This window comes from Cyanistes caeruleus, chromosome 15 (assembly GCF_971803275.1).
Source record: "Cyanistes caeruleus chromosome 15, bCyaCae1.hap1.1, whole genome shotgun sequence".
Lineage (NCBI taxonomy): Eukaryota > Metazoa > Chordata > Aves > Passeriformes > Paridae > Cyanistes > Cyanistes caeruleus.
In genome coordinates, this window is record NC_141715.1 from 9,605,312 (window position 1) to 9,611,360 (window position 6,049).

Genomic DNA, 6,049 nt, shown 5'->3' on the forward strand with positions numbered 1-6,049 from the left:
TCAGTAAATCATTTTGCCACTGTCTGGCAGAGTGCAAGATGGCATCCTCCAAACCAAACTGCATTAAATTTCTGAATGAAATTTTGGCTTGAGTGAAGTATGGACATCTCTTAACAGCAGCACTGAAAGGCTGGGCAGGGAATGGCACACAAGGTACTGTGTGCCTGAAGGGAGCAAAAGCTTTGGCTAAAACCAGGCCATCCCAGAAAATGGTTACATTCCAGGCCCTGCTAAGATGCTGTTTTCTGAGGGACTCATCTTGAGCAGCCAAACAGTAGTAAACCCCATGGCACTTAACAGAGGAATTTACTGTAGAAGGGTAATTGGGCCATTTCCCCATCTGTATCCCAGAGCTATAAAGTCTGATGGTGGCTGATGGTGCCCTTTTGGCAACCGGGGGGGTTGCCCACATCCTTCCCGGGGCTGGAGCTCCAGGAGCAATTCAGCTGGTAAACTACTTAAGTCCCCACAAAATATGTCCTCTGCTCCAAAATTAATCTCTTGTTTACATTGAAAGTTAATTTCACCTTTAACTGACCCATTCCCCACATGGCATCATTAATAAAGTCATAAACAAATACCAAAAAAATTTGTAATACTTTGAAAAGGTCACTGTTAGGTCAAACTTGGCCCAAAATCTAGTTTTTACAGAGCCAGAAACCAAGTGAAAGGTTTCTATGTAGGCTTGCTTAAAAAATTCAAACAGAAACAGATGTGGGTTTCTTTTATAAACAAATGAACATCCCCCTGAAGTGTCTGCAGCTCAAATCCACAGGCATAGCCCTGGCTAAGCCTGGAAACCAAAAACTGAACTGCTTGCAAACTAACACATGTTTAGCATTGCCATTGTTCAAGCAGAGAAAGGCAGATAAATGCTAAACCAAGGAAGATGATGGCCCTTCATCAGCCTAAACAAATGTAAATCACTATGTCCTTGGACAAATTAGCACCACCATAGGTGTTAAAATGGAGATGATGGCCTGAGGCTGGCCTGCTTCACAGCAGGGGAAGGCTGGAGAGGAGCTCTTGGGAATGCAATTTTACCCAGCCCATGCAACCTTGGAGGTGAAGGCAACTACTCCTGGAGCACAGAGATGCCTCTGCCCAGATCCTGAGCTCAGCTGGGCACGCTGCCAGAGACAGGCACCCACTGCCATCCACACTACACCGAAACGCTTCATCCAGCCTTCAGCTAGTGCAGAAATCTTTCTCTGCAGACCCCTCCACCAGCCCTGTGCTCTGGAAAACCCCCTGATGTTGCCCAGCTCCCTGCAAACTCTTCTGCACATCAAGTCCATGTGAGATTTGGAGAATTTCAGTAGCATCCCAGCACCCTGTGCAGGGGCTGCTTCCACTGTTTCCAAGAAAAACCATTCTGAACTGTGGCAAGCAAATAGAGAAATTCATACATGCCTGTGCTCCCCAATTCCACAGGGAACAGGCACAGAAACCTGCGTAAGTTGCAGGGGGAAAAACCAAATTTGGTCGTCACCTCTCCCCAGCCTCCCCGCGGGCTGAGGATGCTCGGTCCCCGCGCTGCCACCTCTGCCGCTGGGAGCGACACCGGCTGAACGATGTGCTCTGTGTGAGCTGCAATGAGACTGCAGAAAAACCACTTCCCTGTTTGTTCTTCCAGCCCAGAAATAGGAACACAAACAGAACATAGTGCCCCCAGCGGCACGCACACGGCTCCGGTCACCGGCCCCGCTCCGGGGAGCCGGCCCGGCCCCGGGCCAGCGCCTGTGCCCGCTGGCTGCCACCGAGCCCTGGGGCTGTGCTCCCGGCGCATCCCCTCCGCCATCCCCTCCGCCTTAAACCTGCTTTTCCCTCCGCCCACAACACCAGCCAGTTGTTAGAAAGCGTAATAAAAAGGGTGGAGGGCTGGAACATCCCAGTGTGTACACCGTGGGAGTGTTGTCCTTGTCCCATTGCCTTTTCCCATGAAGAAATTCTGGAGCCAAGTGCTGCTACGGGAGGCTCTGAGAGAGCAGCAGCACACCCCAAATTGGCACAGCCCCAATTTCATAGTAAGAGAAGAACAAACTTTAGGACCAAAGGACGCACAGCAGCAGGGCCGACAAGACCCGCAGCAAATCACGGCACTCAGCCCCTACATCTGGGAGGAAGCTCTTCCCAACATCCTCGCTAGCCCTGCAAAGCGTAAATGCTAAAGGGCAGGATTCTGGTACCTAGAACAAACCACCTGGGCAGCAGGAGCCTGTCCCTGCCTGCCGGGGCTCGCCTGTCCCTCACCTCCTCTACAGGCAGCTGCCAGCCCCAGCTTTCCAGCAAAAGCTCAGGTGCCCAGGTGAGGAGCAAGCCATCCCTCCTCTCCTCCATACAAACTCTGCTGTCTTGGCTCCCCAGGGCAAAATTTAATCTCATTTCAATTTAAAACAAAACAAGCCCTCGTTTACTTCCTGTGCTTTGCCTTTCTCCACATCTACAAGGGGATTTTTTTGCTTTACTACTCACATTCATAACTTCACATGCCTCTTCTGACTCGTTACCTTCTAATTTTCTATTTTATCTTTGGCAAGCCCAGACAGAGCACAGGTAATCAGAAAGGTTACTGAGGGCACTGAGGCCACCCCTGCCTTCGTGGGGGAAGGTGCAGGCAGGGACACAGGACATGAGAAGGGACACCGGGCACAGCTCCATGCCCACAGCCCCATCCTGCAGGTCAGCTCTCTTGAGTATCAAAAACTCAGAGGAAATCAACAGGAGCTACAGGCACTGCAATCTTCGTGAAAGATGAAAACCCACAGAAAGGTAAAGACCAGACCTGATCTGAAGGACCACCCACCCACCAACTTTCAGAACTTGGGTGTCAAACACTTCAGCAGCCACCAGTATTTTAAAAGAATTGCATCTCCTTGCCTACAGACCCCCTAACGCGTACCCTCCATCCTTTGCTCCAAGCCTACATTTCTGAACATCAGCCTCAATTTTCCTAAGAAAAACAAATTTAACCTTCGATTTAACCTTTCTGCAAGCTATTTTTACTCCTATCTCAAGCTTATTTTAACCCCAGTAGCCAATAAATGCTTAAAGGTCAAAAACCATTCCTGAAAGCCGGGCTCCTTACCCCTGGGGAGAAGGCTGAGATCAGATAAATTTTTTTCCCTCCAAGCAAAATCTCCTCTTAGAAATGTCCAAGCGGTCGGAGGGTCCCTGCTCAACCAATTTTCACTGTGGGGGCTCAGAAGGCACTGAGAATTTTCCCTGTGAATGCCATAGCATCCTTCTCTTCCCACTCAAAAAGCGCTCGAAATGTATAGGTATGGAGAAAGATCATTTTCCCCCCCCCCAATTGCGATCGAGGTTGACAATTAATTCAGCAGCCTCCCGCCTTTGCAGCGCTTCCCAAGTTGCAGCTCGCTGCTCCCACCCCGGGCGCGGGGCAGCCGGGGCTGCTCCCAGCCCTGCATCCCGGCCGGGAAGCGCCTCGGCAGGTGGGGAAGGGCCGCCGGCTTCCCCGAACGATGCAGGAGGGAGCCTGAGCAGGGGGGAGGCGGCCGGGGAAAGAAGGGGGGGCTGCCCGGGGGGAACGCGGGATGTTTCCGAGCGCGGTTCACGCCGTGGCGGGGGTGGGGGGAGCGGCGGTGCCTCCGGGCCCGGCAGCACCGGGACCCAGCGTCGGGCGGGGTGGGGAGGGAGGGGGGGAAGACGGCGGGGAAAGCCCCGCGGTGGAGAGGGAAGGGGGGAGGAAGGGGAGGGCAGGCGGGAGCCGGCAGCCGCCACGCCCCCGGGCACCGCCATCCCGGCCCCGCGCAGCGCTCCGCGCCCGCGGCCCCGCCGCTGCCGCCCGGCCCCGCACGGCCCCGCACGGCCCCGCCGCCCGCCCCGGCCCCGGGGGACACCCGCCGTCCCCTCCTCTCCCAGCGGGCAGGGCAGGGCGCGGGGCCGCTGCCGCAGTCATTAATTCGGGGAATAAAGGGGCGAAGCGGCGAACCGAGCCTTGAAAAGTTCTTGTTTACGTCCCCGCCGCCTCCCTCCCGCACTTCCAAAGGAGAGTGACCACCGTGCGCCATCCGCCCCGGGAATGCTGCACATCCCCCGCCCGGCGGTCGGCGGAGGGAGGGGGGTGAAAAAAAAAAAAAAAGAAATTAAAAAAAAAAAAAAGAAAAGAAAAAGACATAAATACAGCAAAACCAGGGGGAGCTGCAAAATAACCATCCGCTGCAAACCCAGCCTGCTCCCGCCGCCACCCCGCCGAGCCTTTACCTTGGCCAGGAGTGTCCGCCCGGAGTTGCGCCGGTCTCAGGGGTGACAGGCGGGAGGAGGCGGGGGCGGGGGATGCTCCCGCAGTACCCGGCCGGGAGAGCCCCCTCGGCGGCTCAATCTGGTGTCATTGCCGGGGCCGCGCCGCTCGGGCCCTCCTTAGGAGCGCCCGCCCGGTAACTCCATGGATGCGGCCCCGCTCCCAGCCGAGATGGCCGCTCCGCCGCGGCCGGGCAAGCCCTGCCCGCTTGTTTCTCTTTCTTTTTTACCCCGCACTTCCTCCGGCGCTCCGCGCCCCGCCGCCGCCCGGGCTCCGGCTCCGGCAGGGAGGCGGGGAAGCGACTTTCGGAGCGGGGACGGATAATGGTGGCGGTGCTTCCACCCCCCCCACCCCCCCACCCCCCCCCCGCCTCGGCCGCCCCAAATCTTCAATTTCTTTGCCTTCTCCCCTCCCCGGGCGCCGCGGCAGGGCCAGGTGCGGGCAGCGCGGGTCCCATGGCGGGCCGCGCCGCCGCCGCCGCCGCCCGCCCCGCCTCACCCCCCCGCCGGCCGCCGGGGCCCCATGGCGCTGCCCGGAGCCCCAGCGCCCCGCAGCCCCGCAGCCCGGCCCTGCACACGCACTCACACTCACGCTCGCACACACTCACGCTCTCCGCCCCCCTGCCCGCTCCCCCTCTCCGCGCCGTGCACACGCGTACACGGGGCGGCTTCGCCAACCTTAAAAAAAAAAAAAAAAAAAAAAGGAGAAAAAAAAAAAAAAAAAAAGAAAAGCTTATACTTTAAAAAAAAAAAAAAAAAAAAAAAAAAAGAAGGCTTTTGGCGCCATATTAATGACGTACTTAAAATTTGCCATTTCTCCTGCGTCAAAAAGACGGCTCTTGCCCATCGCGGGGCGGGCGGGGGCCGCGGTGCGGAGCTGCTCCCTCCCTCCCTCCCGTACCCGCGGAGCAAAGTTCCGCGGCCGCGGGGCGTGGGAACCGCAGGGGGACGGGGGGGACGCGGAGCCTCCGCGCCGGCACCGCGGCAGCTCCGGCGGGGCGAGGAACAGCGGGGCTGGGGATGCGACCGCAAGCGAAGAGCCCCCCGGACCCGTGCATGTGTGCGTGTGTGTGTGTGTGTGTGTGTGTGTGTGTGTGTGTGTGTTCCCCCCAAAAACTTGGCGGAGTTCCGCGGAGAGGTGCGGAGCGGCGCGGCTGCGGGGTGACCCTGCTGTGCGCTGCCCAAACGAGGGCTGTGGGCTCTGCAGGGTTCAGGGCTGCCTGTTGCCAGCTGTTTTCCGCAGGATTAAAAACAACGACAGCAGTGCTGTCGGGATAGAAACGGCTTCTTAAATTAAAATAATAGTAATAATAATTGGATGTACAGCATACATCTTCCCCAGCTCCCAGGGGCCCTACAGAAGTTGGCTTGCACTGTTTTAAACCGGTGCTGCAGAAGATTAAAATTCAAGTTAAAGACTCTTTCAGTGACAATCTGCCATCATCTCTTACGATTCGTTAAGCTGGCCAGCCCTAAAAATGTGAATTACCGATTATAAGCCATTAGGAACCAGAGCTACAATAGCCAGATGCTCCCCAACTTACATCCCTGTTCTGGCTCCTTATAAATTACCCAACTTGAATGAATTAGGCTGTAACTTTCTGCCTTGGCAGCCTGTGCTGGATGTTTTCTGAACGTTCAAGTCCTTTGGCACTTCCAAGGATGAAAGCAGAGTAGAAGAGCATCACTTTGGTCATTCTTGGGATTGCTGTGGTTCTTAGGACTAACATTGGAAATAGGGTCTTGAAATTTGGCATGGAGCAGCCTTTTATGGTCTTTTAGATAA

At 56.1% G+C, this 6,049-nt stretch overlaps 1 protein-coding gene across 6 annotated transcripts in view; it reads right to left on the reverse strand.

The window, feature by feature from the left end:
- JADE2 (jade family PHD finger 2) overlaps window positions 1-5,475 on the reverse strand; it is a 70,918-nt gene extending 65,443 nt beyond the window's left edge. For 2 of the 6 annotated variants that reach the window (XM_086851535.1, XM_086851533.1), the window contains exon 1: window positions 3,089-3,693. The gene's annotated coding sequence lies outside the window, so the exon portion shown is untranslated. Of the gene's footprint in view, window positions 1-3,088; window positions 3,694-4,227; window positions 4,732-5,063 lie in introns of those variants that run through there. The other 4 variants (XM_086851532.1, XM_086851536.1, XM_086851531.1 and 1 more) reach the window with 4 other exon arrangements.
- Window positions 5,476-6,049: the final 574 nt, after the last annotated feature.